The sequence below is a fragment of the Oncorhynchus mykiss genome, chromosome 1 (genome assembly GCF_057628025.1).
Source record: "Oncorhynchus mykiss isolate SJ-2025 chromosome 1, ASM5762802v1, whole genome shotgun sequence".
NCBI classification, from domain to species: domain Eukaryota; kingdom Metazoa; phylum Chordata; class Actinopteri; order Salmoniformes; family Salmonidae; genus Oncorhynchus; species Oncorhynchus mykiss.
In genome coordinates, this window is record NC_143022.1 from 48,067,393 (window position 1) to 48,082,881 (window position 15,489).

Here is a 15,489-nt window from a genome sequence, read left to right on the forward strand (position 1 = left end):
TCCTGAAGGTCCACCAGGTAGTGCAACCTGGACTTGGGGGTAGACGTAACATAGTCAATGTAAAATCTCCCTCCATTTAGTATGATTATGGTACGTTTCGTACGGTATGTGTTCCTTTGTGGACATCCATCATCCGTTTCGTATGATATGTTACGAATTACAATTCACATGATATGTTACGGATTTCAATTAGCGGTGGCTAACTTTAGCCAGGGTTAGGGGAAGGGTTGTCTAACATGCTAAGTAGTTGCAAAGTTGGATAGTTAGCTCAAATGGGTTGCTAGATGTTCGCGTTACACACCCACCCATCCTCCCCAACCAAGTTTTTGGCATATGTAACCTTCTCTCTTATGTAACCATACCCAACGTAACATGTCATACTAATTTTATTATCACACATTTACTGTGTTACATCTAGTCTTTGAGGCCAGGCTGGCTAGTGGAACATCCAATATCCCCCTACAGCATTCCCTTAAATCAAGTGGGTGTGAAGTTCATTATCCAAGGCGGTGCAGATGGCTGCACTGAAGTAAACATGTTCTCCTTATGAACCCCCAGGAGATTGTGTGTATGTGTATGGGTGTCTGTCTGTGTCTGTATGTCTGCATATCTGTCTGTGAGGGACTAAGACTCCAGCTGTGTCCTCCTGCAGACGGAGCTCAGTGAGTCTGCGGCAGACGTCACTCTGCAGCGTCTAGACGAGTGTCTGGGAGTCACTGAGGACGGAGGCTGCGGTGCTGCAGAAGCAGACGCCGTCCCCAGAGGTGTGCAGCGCAGCCCAGACCAAGCCGAGCATGAAGCTCCTGGCCCACAGGAATGGGCAGGGGGGCCTAGAGGAGGGCCAGCTGATCACGGTGGCAACAATGCCTATGGTGAGGCTCCACAGGGGCCACTGAAACAGGCAAGTAGACAGTGTATGACTTTGTTGTTTTCTAGGTGGACGGTATGAATTGAATGTATGAGTTTCTGTGTATCTGTAGTTGTTGTCAGAGTGCACCCGCCTGCTCCAGCTAACCAGAGCTTAGGTACTCACCCTGCATCAGCTCAAAGCCTGGGCCCTCAATGACTGTATGCAGGATGACACAGACACACAGAGGTTAGATTGCCATTCTGATAACCAGTCTGCTGACTTTTGACACTGACCTCTCCTCTAACCTCAGGTTCAGAGACAGTGTTCCAGGTGAGTGCTGAGGACATGAGCTCTGTAGATGACGGTCTGCTGACGCTAATACTGAGGTCCCCCATCCATGTCTGGGTGTCCTGTGGAGAGCCCTACCTCCCTTAAAATGGTGAGATGCACACACACACACACACACACACACACACACACAAGGGAATTTTGATATTATGAAATTGGATGTAAATAAATGTACAGTCATTTATTTCTTTGCTCCTTTCTCTTACTCCTACAGCACACTAGTCCATCCTGTTTATTCTTGTTCAGTTATTTTCTTGCCTGTGGGTGAATCTTGGCAGCATTGCCCTGGGGGGGGCAACCCAGACGAGACGCTTCTTCATTTAATAACACATTTCACGCATGGCCTGTAATGGCGAGATGCTAATGAGACGTGTGTTTTGCTGCCTGGATGATGATTTTGCAGATAATGTTCTCTTTGCTTAAGCCTTGTACGAACTCTAGGCAACAATTAGGGGGTTCGTAAAGCACTGCACATTTCTATACACATAATCCCGGCGTGTGCGTTATGTTGCCTGAGTTGTCAGGAGAAGAGAGAAGCTGCAGAGGGCTTTGTGGCTCCGGAAGGAGAGAGAGTACTGACTGACCTGGGGATCAAGAGACACAAGATGAGGCACCTGAAAGCTTTGCTCTGCTTTCCATCCGTCATGGCTGCTGTGGCTTCATGAAATATGGGGCGATAATGCATCCCAGTGAACGTACTTAAATTCTGTGACATTTGAAAACCTAGTGTCGTGTGGCTAGCCTGATCTACCATCCCTGACCTAACCATTGCGAATCCATGTGGCGAAACCGAAGGTAAACTGGCGAGAGGAGGATGGTGGAACCCAGCCATCCCTTGTCCTCATCATGTACTATGGGGGAATAAACTAGATTTGCTCATTCAATGACATTGCAGCTCCTTTAGTATAGGCAGTGTTCCTCCTTGTACGCACGGGTACAATCTTGGGTGTAGAATGGCCCCTAACAGTGTTCTCTCTCTACCCCTGCGTTCACCCAGCCCCCCGCTTCTCCAGACCGGGCCAAGCCTCCCTAGTACCCACCCAGAGTCCTGCCAACACTGAGGTATGGATGTACTTGTTGCACAACAAAATAATAATACTTGCACTTGTCTTTTCCTACTAGCTCTGACTTTGCTGATAACGACTTTACTGAGGAAAAATGTACTTACAGTGACTGGGATATGTGGTTGTCTCACCCAGCTACCTTAAAATGAATGCGCTTCACTATAAGTCGCTCTGGATAAGAGCATCTGCTAAATGACTAACATGTCCAATGTGAAACTCTATCACTGGTAGAGACTCTGAGAGCACTCTTCTGATATAAGCACGGTACTGAGGAGCATGGTAGTAGCAGGGATATGATCCTTCCGAGGTTAGATAGTGACCTTATAAGGGTTTTGATCCTTCCGAGGATAGATAGTTTTGATACCTTATAATCATGTGGCGTTGATAATCCCTTTTTTTCTTTACAGACTCGACTTGCTGAGATGGAGGCCCTCCTAGAGAAAGGCCTCTTCCACAGAAGACCTCCCAGGAACTGTACCATCAGCCTGATGTCAAAATAATTCAGGTGTACCACAGTGGAGACAGGCATGTATCTGTCCATGTCTAGGGGCAAAGCATCGAATAGGTACTTCCTCCAAATAGAGAGTCGGATATATCATACTCCAGTCTAGATTGTCTATGGGGCGCCGTTTGTAGCATGCTATATTTTGTGACAAAGAGAGCGGAGGCGCCAGGTAGCCTAGCAGTTAAGAACGTTGGGCCAATAACTGGTTTAAATCCCTGGGCTGACTATGGGAAAAACCTGTCAATGTACCCTTGAGCAAAAGCACTTAACCCTGATTGCTCCTGTAAGTCTCTCTGGATAAGCGCGTCTGCTTAAATGACTCATGTGAATTTCATGCCGCAGAATTCATATTTTTCACAAAACATAGCTAGCACGTGACAAACAGCGCCCCCCTATATCTCCTCGGTGACTGTGTTGCTACATGTCGCAGCTGCTGAGCTGCAGTACTGTGAGGCTGGCCCTGTCCAGGTCCGCCCCCAGGCTATACGCTGCAGACGGCAGGCGTCTGAGCTCCTGGGTGGACATCTACAGGGACATGCTGCTGTGTGTGTCAACAGGACAGCCCTTCATCAGCCCTGAAGGTCAGCAGGCCCTGGTTCACCTCTAAATTCTGACCCCTCCTACTGACTGTCACACAGAGAGTATGGGGTTATTCTGTTGTTTCGGTTAATAGAAAGAAAGTAAAATACATTCCTGTGGATTGCTAATTTATACAGATCTATTTACATGAGCATTTGGGCTGTCTTTTCTCTCTGTCCAGATTGTGGGGACAAGATTGAGATGAGAGCTACCTTCGCTTGAATGATGAGATCTCTAGACTCTGGTAATACCACAACAGACAGGGGACCAAAGGAGCACCTGACTACCACAGTAAGAGGAGATGGGATAACTGTACCAGGGCATTATGCTACTACTGGTTATATAGATGATTCATATTTGTGTACTGTCTTTTTTAGATTCCACGTGGCTGCCATTCTCTCCATTGGGCTGCAGAAGCATAGAACTGTTACAAAACAACTGTACCATGCCTGATCAAGATTGGTGTTATCCACTGTTGTTGGACTGTCGCTACGTTCAAGCAATTCCCAATGGGACAGTAGCTACCAGGAACCGTGTGATGTTATATATTCACCACGAGTGGGAAGCAGTGGTATAAGCGAGTCAGAAACTCAGCAAAAAAAAAGAAACGTCCCTGTCAGGACCCTGTCTTTCAAAGATAAATTCGTAAAAATCAAAACAACTTCAACATATCTTCATTGTAAAGGGTTTAAACACTGTTAACCATGCTTGTTCAATGAACCATAAACAATTAATGAACATGCACCTGTGGAACCCGTCGTTTTACAGACGGTAGGCAATTAAGGTCACAGTTATGAAAACTTAGGACACTAAAGAGGCCTTTCTACTGACTCTGAAAAACACCAAAGGAAAGATGACCAGGGTGAACGTGCCTTAGGCATGCTGCAAGGAGGTATAAGGACTGCAGATGTGGACAGGGCAATAAATTGCAATGTCCGTACTGTGAAACGCAGGATGGCAACAACAACTGCCCGAGTTACACGAGGAACTCACAATCCCTCCATCAGTGCCCAGACCGTCCGCAATAGGCTGAGAGAGGCTGGACTGAGGGCTTGTAGGCCTGTTGTAAGGCAAGTCCTCACCAGACATCACCGGCAACAACGTCGCCTATGGGCACAAACCCACCGTCGCTCGCCCAGACAGGACTGGCAAAAAGTGCTCTTCACTGACGAGTCGCGGTTTTGTCTCACCAGAGGTGATGGTCGGATTCTCGTTTATCGTTGAAGGAATGAGCATCACACCGAGGCCTGTACTCTGGATTGATTTGGAGGTGGAGTGTCCGTCATGGTCTGGGGCGGCGTGTCACAGCATCATCGGACAGAGCTTGTTGTCATTGCAGGAAATCTCAACACTGTGCATTACAGGGAAGACATCCTCCTCCCTCATGTGGTACCCTTCCTGCAGGCTCATCCTGACATAACCCTCGAGCATGACAATGCCAACAGCAATGCTGCTCGTTCTGTGCGTGATTTCCTGCAATAGAGCTATGTCAGTGTTCTGCCATGGCCAGCGAAGAGCCCGGATCTCAATCCCTTTGAGCACGTCTCGTTGGATCGGAGGGCGAGGGCTAGGGCTATCCCCCCCGCCCAGAAATGCCTGGGAACTTTCAGGTGCCTTGGTGGAAGAGTGGGGTAACATCTCACAGCAAGAAGTGGCATATATGGTGCAGTCCACGAGGAGGAGATGCACTGCATTACTTAATGCAGCTGGTGGCCACACCAGATACTGACTGTTACTTTTGATTTTGACCCCCTTTGATCAGGGACACGTTATTCCATTTCTGTTAGTCACATGTCTGTGGAACTTGTTCAGTTTATGTCACAGTTGTTGAATCTTGTTATGTTCATACAAATATTTACACATCTTCAGTTTGCTGAAAATAAATGCAGTTGACAGTGAGACGTTTCTTTTTTTTTGCTGAGTTGATATGATGTGTGCAAAGTCTGTGCTGAGTGTGTTTTTATTTATTTTATTTTATTTCACCTTTATTTAACCAGGTAGGCTAGTTGAGAACAAGTTCTCATTTACAACTGTGACCTGGCCAAGATAAAGCATAGCAGTGTGAACAGACAACAACACAGAGTTACACATGGAGTAAACAATAAACAAGTCAATAACACAGTAGAAAAAAAAGAAAGAGTCTATATACATTGTGTGCAAAAGGCATGAGGAGGTAGGCAAATAATTATAATTTAGCAGATTAACACTGGAGTGATAAATGATCAGATGGTCATGTGCAGGTAGAGATACTGGTGTGCAAAAGAGCAGAAAAGTAAATAAATAAAAACAGTATGGGGATGAGGTAGGTAAATTGGGTGGGCTATTTACCGATGGACTATGTACAGCTGCAGCGATTGGTTAGCTGCTCAGATAGCAGATGTTTAAAGTTGGTGAGGGAGATAAAAGTCTCCAACTTCAGCGATGTTTACAATTCGTTCCAGTCACAGGCAGCAGAGAACTGGAAGGAAAGGCGGCCAAATGAGGTGTTGGCTTTAGGGATGATCGGTGAGATACACCTGCTGGAGCGCGTGCTACGGGTCAGTGTTGCCATCGTGACCAGTGAACTGAGATAAGGCAGAGCTTTACCTAGCATGGACTTGTAGATGACCTGGAGCCAGTGGGTCTGGCGACGAATATTTAGCGAGGGCCAGCCGACTAGAGCATACAGGTCGCAGTGGTGAGTGGTATAAGGTGCTTTAGTAATGAAACGGATGGCACTGTGATAAACTGCATCTAGTTTTCTGAGTAGAGTATTGGAAGCTATTTTGTCGATGACATCGCCGAAGTCGAGGATCGGTAGGATAGTCAGTTTTACTAGGGTGTGAATCATTGACCTTGGTTTGTTATGATATGTATGATGATGATGATGATACTATTGAATTTGAACCATAATAAACACTATTCAGAACCAAAGAGGAATAGTGTATGCTTTGTCTTCTCTTCAGATTTGTCTGAAGGAGTTTACTGTAAATGCTCCATGCCCTTCTGTAAGCTCGAGTTGCTTTCAAGTTTCAAAGTTGATTTGTCACATGAACAGGGTACAGCAGTTGTAAAACAACACCATGAAATGCTTTCTTGCAAGCGCTTTCCCAACGGTGCAGTAATGAAAGTAATAACATAGATATGAAAAACACAAGAAATACGAGAGAATACCGGGTGACGTGACTGTTGATTGCTGTATAATTGGATACTAGTGTCTCAACAGCGCCCCCTAGAGCCAAGTAATCTAATGAAGGAAGGTAATTTGATACACCTCCATACTATGCAAAAAAATGGGTGTGGCTTTTGATTGTAAAGTATCCCTGTCCTGATGTATGTTCCAAAACATTTGTCAGCCAATGCTTAAAACGAACAGCAGATGGCACTAATGCACCAGATTTCCATTAGTATACCAACCAAAGCAAAGCACACAATAGGCTGGCTACCTTACTACCCCAGTACTCTTTATTGCTGTCCATCTCTGTAAACTTCTTATTTCGCGCAGAACAACAGCTGAACTGTAACTGCTGCAGGCAGCGTTGTGGGTAATGGTGTGGAGATTTAGGGCTGGTAATTGGAGGTTTACAGTGTTGAGCGAGAACAGAAGTGGACCGTTTACCCCAGCTTTACTCTGGGCTTATATGAATCGTCTGCCGTGACCATTATTTAACATACAGTCTCCCAGATAATTGGGAGCGTTCTCCAAAGTAATTCCTGATTTTATGATTCTCTCTATATATAATTACTTCTAAATCTCAAAGATTAAATGTTCTTTTCATGGCTTGCATTTATTAGAAAGTGGTTCAATGAGAGTTACGTTTGAGATCTTAATCTGATGATATTGCAGACACATGGTCTTTTATTTTCAGCTCTTGATACAGTAATGATGTAATAGAAGGCGTTTCAGTTGGACGTTATGATGACCATTCAGTCCAGTTGTGTACCCTATCCGTCTCTAGCTCACCTACCACTAGCACGGTCTTGACCCCACAGTTGATATCGTCACTCCTGACTTCCTGATCTGAGCACCTCAACTGCATTCCCATTGGGCACACAACGGTCGAATCAACGTTGTTTCCACGTCATTTCAATGAAATGATGTTGACCCAACGTGGAATAGACGTTGAATTGCCGTCTGTGCCCAGTGGGGTTTGTGCTGTAATCGCTTGGAGACAGTCGGTTAAAGCAGGTTTAGTCAGAGCACCCAGGTTTTAAAAAATAGGCACGGTGACCTTGGTTTAGATCAATGTCAGTTCTGCTAGTCATATTCCAGACAACAGTTGCATACCCTGGAAGAACCTCTAATCCCAACAGACCACTGAAATAAGACAAGCTACACTCGTAGGGGAAAAAAGGTGCTATCTAGAACCTAAAAAGGTTCTTGACAATGGCCATAGGATTTACCAAGACACCACAAACAGATCTGGGACCAGGCTCGGTGACAACACGGAGATGACTTTCATCCATGTCCTGGATTCTGGCCTGGGGAAATGCTCTTCTTCTAAAATACACCTGTGTGATGTCAAGGAAGGGAACCGCTGGACTACACCTACATAGCCCCACTCTTAGTGAGACCAATTCTAATGAAGCTGAATGTTAATGGATAGGTCCAACCAGGAGAGGCCTGAGGAGACTGTCTGCCTTGCACCTTAGTAAGTACGGTAGTTATAGTAAACTAACAAATGATGCAAAATACTGTAGAATACTATACTACACACTATAGTATCCCTTGATCATGTGTAGTACTTACTATAGAATTGTGTTGTATACTGTAGAATACTATAGCAAATACTACAGTATTATTTACACACAAAATGGTTGTAAATACTACAGTATTATTCCATTTTTAAAAAATAAGTACTTCAGTGTCTGTGAAAACTCTACAGTATTTAATTGGCCTATACTCTGCCAATTCCCCTTCCCCATGTACCAATTTGTGCCACCCGTAAGTGAGAAACCTATATGCCAAGTATAGACCATATATTGTGTTCCTTACAGGTTCTAGAAAATATCCATTCAGACTCCAGTCCTACCTACCTACAGGTCACGGAATGTTGGTGGCAGGGGATGGGCTCATGGCAGTGGCTGGAGCGGAATAAGTGGAATGGTTTCAAATGGTTTCCATGTGTTTGATAACATCCCTCTGTTCCGGCCATTATTCTGAGCCATTCTCCCCTCAGCAGCCTCCACTGTTACAGCTTATGAACAATTTGCTCTTTTAGTATTTCTCCAGTAGGTTTCCTCAAGGAGAAAGCCTCCACTTCTATGTCTAAAATAATTCAACAGAAACGCCATAGTAAATACTACAGTAATGTAAATAAAAACACTACAGGAAATACTACAGTCTATAACCTGCAGGGAACACAATATGTGGTCTTTACTTGGCATATACAGTAGGTGTCTCACTTATGAGTGGCACAAATTGGTATATGGGGAGGGGCATTGGTAGAGTATATGCTAATTAAATACTGTAGTGTTTTTGCAGAAACTGTAGTATTATTATTATTTTTACATGTGAATAATACTGTAGAATTTTTTTTTTTAATGTGTATAATACTGTAGTATACTACAGTCTTCAAAAAACTACAGTAATTACTATAGCATATACTACAGTGAAATGTAAATGCTACAGTATTCTACAGTTACCTACAGTAAGGTCTGCAAAAACACTACAGTGAATACTATAGTATTTATATCATAGTATACTATAGTATTTTTTCATGTTGGTAGGACATTAAAACTTTACCACTCTGGCGGCTTGACTCCCATTACTTTTAATGATTTTAAATGAGCTGGACCCATTGGCTTGTTTCGGCTTTTTTTTTTTACAACTTTTCTTTCTATTGCCTCTGGGTCCTCTGTTGTGGGCTATTGGCTTTGAGGTCCTGGCCATGGAAATCAGCTGGATTTCCACCTGTCCGTGTGACAATGTATCACATTGTTGGGACAGAAATTGCACGAGCAATAGAAATGTTGGTTGTTTGGAGATCAATAAAATGTAGGATGTCTCTAGAATGTAGCTTCTCTCGTCTGAATTGCTTAGTTAGGGAGAAATGACCATGATATTGTTTCCAAATAGCAAAAGAGTGTCTGCACCTGCACTCTGTACTTTCTTACAATAGCCTTGTGGGTAAAAAAAATAAAAATAGATATGATCTCAATTAAGAAGTATTGTTTCACCTTTTTGGGAGTTGTGTGTCAATCATCATTCATTACTAGTTACAGTAATTCCTCTATTTATTTTGGGCCCACCAGTATTCCTGTACAACAAACAACACTTCCCACTTCACTCCTGAGCATTTGGAGTCCGTTTGGATCTCTCAGCACGTTACTGCCTCCCCATCCATATTCATAGGCCCACTTTGAATGACAGCAATTGAAGGGAAAGGACCGTGAAACTCATCCTGTTATCCTAGTTTTTACGATGCCTGAGAGTAGCGTGTGTTACTGATCTAAAATTGAATATCATAATTCCTCCAACAAGGCCCTGGTTCAGCCGTCACAGAGCACAGGAGAGGCCAGGGCTCATTCTACGCTCTACCAATGCAGTATTGTAATAGCTTTAACAGTTGTCAGCCCCGAGTGATAATTTACAGTCTCACGCCTCCATCTGTGATACAGAAGATGCACATCGCTCTTCGGTAAAGCACCGCACCTATACGAGATGCATCTCGGGAAATATACATTAGAAAACGTGGCATTAAAATTCACGAGTGAGATTTGGGTTTAATTCATGCAGTGTGCGCCCGGAGCTGTATATTTACATGCTTCAGTGTTTATAAAGCGTCCGAGTGTGAGTTGGGACAGAGAGAGATGACATATAATGAGGATTTAACTAGGAGGCGCAGAGAAATGGATTTCATAAAGTGCAGGGGATATTTGATTGGATGTCTTCTACAATGGATGTACCCGCTGTGCTCCTTGCACTGGTTCCACCAGACTAGAGCCTCAGAAGCAGTCCATTTCCAATGCGAGCTACACTGTTTGCTCCCCAGAGCGCTTTTGTAAATGTGTAACTACTTTTCAGCTTCATCCATCTTTTTGGAAAATCGCTTTCTCAGTTCTCCGTTCCCATTTTCTGACCATTTCATTGTATAGGCTACATATTCCATGGGTTTAACTATTTCCTCCAAAAAATGCATTCAACTTTAGTTTGCTTTGGATTTATCACAGGAGTATAATTAAATCAGGAATATGACTAATGTCTAGGCAGCTTCAGTCCTTTGATACTGGTATGCTTTGGTATGTTTTCATTTGAGCGAATCATGCTGGGACCAAAGAAAGGGTTTATTATTTCCTAAGTAACTATTGTATTAATGATTTCTCCAGAAAGGAGCATGGGTATTTACAGTATGCCAGTGAGTGGGCTATCTGGAAATACTAAGCATTCACTCACACTGACGCATGCAGCATCCACACACCTTTGTTCAACCATCGACCATCCTCTGTGACCTTCACCGCAAACGGTACATGGAGGCTCACGCTGTACAGCAAACTGCCAACTCCACTGTGTACGACAGAACCTTGCACTTCCACTTAGACTGACAGCCATATACATCACAAAGACAAGTCATTATCAAATCTCTCCCGGCAGACCTGTTTCTCCTTTCCTTCTATGGGTAAATTGAGGCCAGGTGTCGCATTTCTAACCTCATACCTTTGATAAACCTGCCCTGACAACGCTGATGATTAATGGAAGGCGAAAAGCATTGAATCGGGATTGAGAGAGACACGGGGCAAATGAATGACAGGCGACCAAATTAGGTGGTGTTCTAAATGACGATATTACCCGGCCTCCTTTTCAACACCACCAAGTAATCATTTATTCAAGTCCCCAACCCCCCCACACACACACTAAATCCCCTTACAATCAGAAAGGGAGACATGGTGACAAGGTGATGGCAAGGCCAGGGAGCCACTGTGGTTGGATCGATACTTCATTTAGCCACCCAGGTTTAGTCTCTCGTTCCTGTATCACACTCAACATCAGCTTCCTGTATCACACTCAACATCAGCTTCCTGTATCACACTCAACATCAGCTGTATCAAACAAAAGAAACAGCTTTCTGGAAACACCTACCAAAACGATGGCTGTCGTTTTCCCCAGGAGGACACACGGGGGGGATTAAAGATACCAAGGTGCCCGTGCAAACTCACACGCGCACACTGCAGCGGTGGTCAGAACAAAGGTCGTTCGTACCAGTTACAAGTAAGAGAAAAAGGTCATGGGACACAATGAATACTGTTTTATGGACACTGATTTGGTGGATGGGGGGGAAAAAAGTGTCAGCATCCCTTCATGTCTATTTGGAATCATAAGCCTATTCGCTGAGGCTTTATTTTCCTGGATGGAAACAAAGCCGACATGGGAAACCTGGCTCTCATCAATACATCTAAAGTGGCATCCGCTTAGAAAGGCTATGGCTTTGAACACACATAAAACGACACAGGGAGTGTACCACAAGGTGAATACTAATTCCACCTGCATTTCACCATGCTAAATTGTGAACAACATCATCACAGCATGAGAGGGAGCACACAGACTACTTAGTAGGATTACAGTACATTGATGAGGTTCCTTGATCAGGTAAGAAAACGTACCGTTTGGGTTTGAAATGGTATAAACTCTGCTCAGGCAAAGTTTCGAGAGACCCGTGACATTGGAGTCATTGTTGTTTGATTTTGTGTATTGTTTCGTCTTCTCCCAACAATGCTATTTCTCTGAGTGACTCTGGCTAGTCTTTTCCTGCATCCTCCCCTGAATGTGGGGTTGTATATGATGCCACTGTATTGTACTGTCCTCTAATTATTGAACAAGTCAAAATTGACAAACACATTTTCTACTCAGGGGTCAAAGGCCAAGGAAATAGCGGGGCTGCCTCGCTGACGATGTGACATCATTCCCAAAGTAGAAGTAATTGCCGCAAAGAAACTAGACTGTCGGACCATTTGTCAATAGCAAACGTAATGTTTTTAGAAAATTGACACATAGCTAGAAACACCAGTAGATAAACGGCCTTTCATGTGATCCTTATGATTTTCACAACTGAGGTGGAGAGGCCAATGGAGGAGAACATATGGGGCTGGCAGAGAATTGGGGAGTTGATTGGTTTTGTGTGTGTGTATACGTGTGTTTGTATGTGTGTGTGTCAGAGGAGGCTGGTGGGAGGAGCTATAGGAGTATGGGCCCATTATAAAGTCTGGAATGGAATAAATGTAACAGTATCAAAACATATGGAAACCACATGTTTGACTCCGTTCCATTAATTCCATTCCAGCCATTACAATGAGCCCGTCCTCCTATAGCTCCTTCCACCAGCTTCCTCTGGTGTGTGTGTGTGTGTGTGTGTGTGTGTGTTGGGGGGGGGGGTCATATTTGTATCTCCTTCCACTGATTACCTCAGCTGCTGAATCAGTCAATACTGTTCCAAAGGGTGGGCTCAACCCAGGGTGCTGTATTTCTGCATTCACTCGGACCCACCAGACCACTGCTGCTTGAAAGAACCGCTGCATTCTGTGAGCAGCAAGCCTATTGATTTATTTACCTAGCATTATGGATTTGTTCACTTCATCATTATTATTTTTTTGAGGTCGACTGAGGGGCATATGTTCCCACACAGGGGACTGTACTGTCGCTACTGTAGATAGCTCAAAAGAAATAGAAGGTGGAGTTGAATTGTAAGCAACATGGTCTCACAGATATAAGTGGCTTTTCTTCTAACCTGTTTTATTGTCAGCTTGTGTTTATTATTTTCTAGATAACTTCCCATTTCTGCCATCAACTGAACCATGTAACCCTGCATAGATGGTGGCATACCAGCATTTGACATGACAGACGGCATGAAATACTCACCAGTCTGGTTGCCATGGCACTGAAGCCCTTCAGCCTGTCATCACACTCTAAGATAACAGTTAAAGACGGAGCAAAGGAGGAGAGGCATGGATATGAGAGCTGAGAAATATCCATCCTTACGCACACTGCATGATTCTCACACAAACACACAGTCACACACACACACACACCCCCCTATGGACCAGATATTGTGATCTATGAAGAAGTGAGGTGTAAATCAACACTACAGAAAAACTTAAACAAGTGTACAAACTTGTAGGTAACGGAAGGTAACTTTTTTTCCCCAACAATAAGTTACAACTAAATGAGAGTAGAATAACCATGAGGTAATTGCATGGGGTCAGGCCACCAATCCATTAGTAGAAAAGTAGAATCATTTATTTGCTGAAGGTACAATACATTAAAGGACAGGGTGAGGTAACGGCACTCAGACCTTGTCACTTCCTCTGAGAGATCAGACCACCTCAATTGTTACTGCATAGGATCTCAAGACTCTGCATACAGCACTTGCACAGCACTTCCCCTATTGTTCATGTATACATTCTTCTAGCTTGCTAGCCCCGGCCTGCGAGCTGCCTGAATCGCCGTGTCTCCGGCCCGCCGAGCCACTCACTGGACCCCTATGATCACTCAGCTATGCACGCCTCTCCCTAATGTCAATATTCCTTGTCCATTGCTGTTTTGGTTAATAATTATTGCCTTATTTCACCGTAGAGCCTCTAGCCCTGCTCAATACGCCTTAGTTAACTCTTTAGTTCCACCTCCCACACATGCGGTGACCTCACCTGGTTTAAATTATGTTTCCAGAGACAATATCTCTCTCATCATCACTCAGTGCATAGGCTTACCTCCAGTGTATTCACAACCTACAATACCTTTGTCTGTACATTATGCCTTGAATCTATTCCACCGTGCCCATAAACCTGCTCCTTTTACTCTCTGTTTCGAACGTACTAGATGACTAGTTCTTATAGCATTTAGCCGTACCCTTATCCTACTTCTCCTCTGTTCCTCTGGTGATGTAGAGGTTAATCCAGGCCCTGCAGTGCCTAGCTACACTCCCATTCCCCAGGCACTCTCAATTGTTGACTTCTGTAACCGTAAAAGCCTTGGTTTCATGCATGTTAACATTAGAAGCCTCCTCCCTAAGTTTGTTTTATTCACTGCCTTAGCACACTCTGCCAACCCGGATGTCCTAGCCGTGTCTGAATCCTGGCTTAGGAAGACCACCAAAAACCCAAAAATGTCCATCCCTAACTATAACATTTTCCGACAAGATAGAACTGCCAAAGGGGGCGGAGTTGCAATCTACTGCAGAGATAGCCTGCAGAGTTCTGTCTTACTATTCAGGTATGTGCCCAAACAATTTGAGCTTCTACTTTTAAAAAGTTTCTCACCTTTGCCGCTTGCTATAGACCACCTTCTGCCCCCAGCTGTGCCCTGTACACCATATGTGAATTGATTGCTCCCCATCTATCTTCAGAGTTCGTGCTGTTAGGGGCCTTAAACTGGGACAAGCTTAACACCCGGCCATCCTACAATCAAAGCTTGATGCCCTCAATCTCACACAAATTATCAATGAACCTACCAGGTACAACCCCAAATCCGTAAACACAGGCACCCTCATAGATATCATGCTAAGCAACCTGCCCTCCAAATACACTTCTGCTGTCTTCAACCAGGATCTCAGCGATCACTGCCTCATTGCCTACGTCTGTATTGGGTCTGCAGTCAAACGACCACCTCTCATCACTGTCAAACGCTCCCTAAAACACTTCAGTGAGCAGGCCTTTCTAAGGCCTAATCTAATCCTGGAAGGATATTGACCTCATTCCGTCAGTAGAGGATGCCTGGTTATTCTTTAAAAGTACTTTCCTCGCCATTTTAAATAAGCATGCCTCATTCAAAAAATGTAGCACCAGGAATAGATATAGCCCTTGGTTCACTTCAGACCTGACTGCCCTTGACGAGCACAAAAACATCCTGTGGTGTACTGCATTAGCATCGAATAGCCCCCGCGATATGCAACTTTTCAGGGAAGTTAGGAACCAATATGCACAGGCAGTTAGGAAAGCAAAGGTTAGCTTTTTCAAACAGAAATGTGCATCCTGTAGCAGAAACTCCAACAAGTTCTGACACGCTGTAAAGTCCATGGAGAATAAGAGCACCTCCTCCCCGCTGACCACTGCACTGAGGCTAGGAAACACTGACACCACCTGTAAATCTGTGAGAATTGAGAATTTCAATAAGCATTTTTCTACAGCTGGCCATGCTTTCCACCTGGCTACCCCTACCCCGGTCAACAGCCCTG

The 15,489-nt window shown here is 44.3% G+C and overlaps 1 long non-coding RNA gene and 1 other non-coding gene across 2 annotated transcripts; both read left to right on the forward strand.

Annotated features, from left to right (window-relative positions):
• Positions 1 to 1,160: 1,160 nt before the first annotated feature.
• LOC118964305 (uncharacterized) lies at positions 1,161 to 5,245 on the forward strand. Its single transcript, XR_016483000.1, has 3 exons — positions 1,161 to 2,260; positions 2,670 to 3,637; positions 3,724 to 5,245. It is a non-coding gene; the product is annotated as an uncharacterized LOC118964305 (long non-coding RNA).
• Positions 5,246 to 8,529: 3,284 nt separating this feature from the next.
• LOC118966744 (U7 small nuclear RNA) lies at positions 8,530 to 8,584 on the forward strand. Its single transcript, XR_005053621.1, has one exon. It is a non-coding gene; the product is annotated as a U7 small nuclear RNA (small nuclear RNA).
• Positions 8,585 to 15,489: the final 6,905 nt, after the last annotated feature.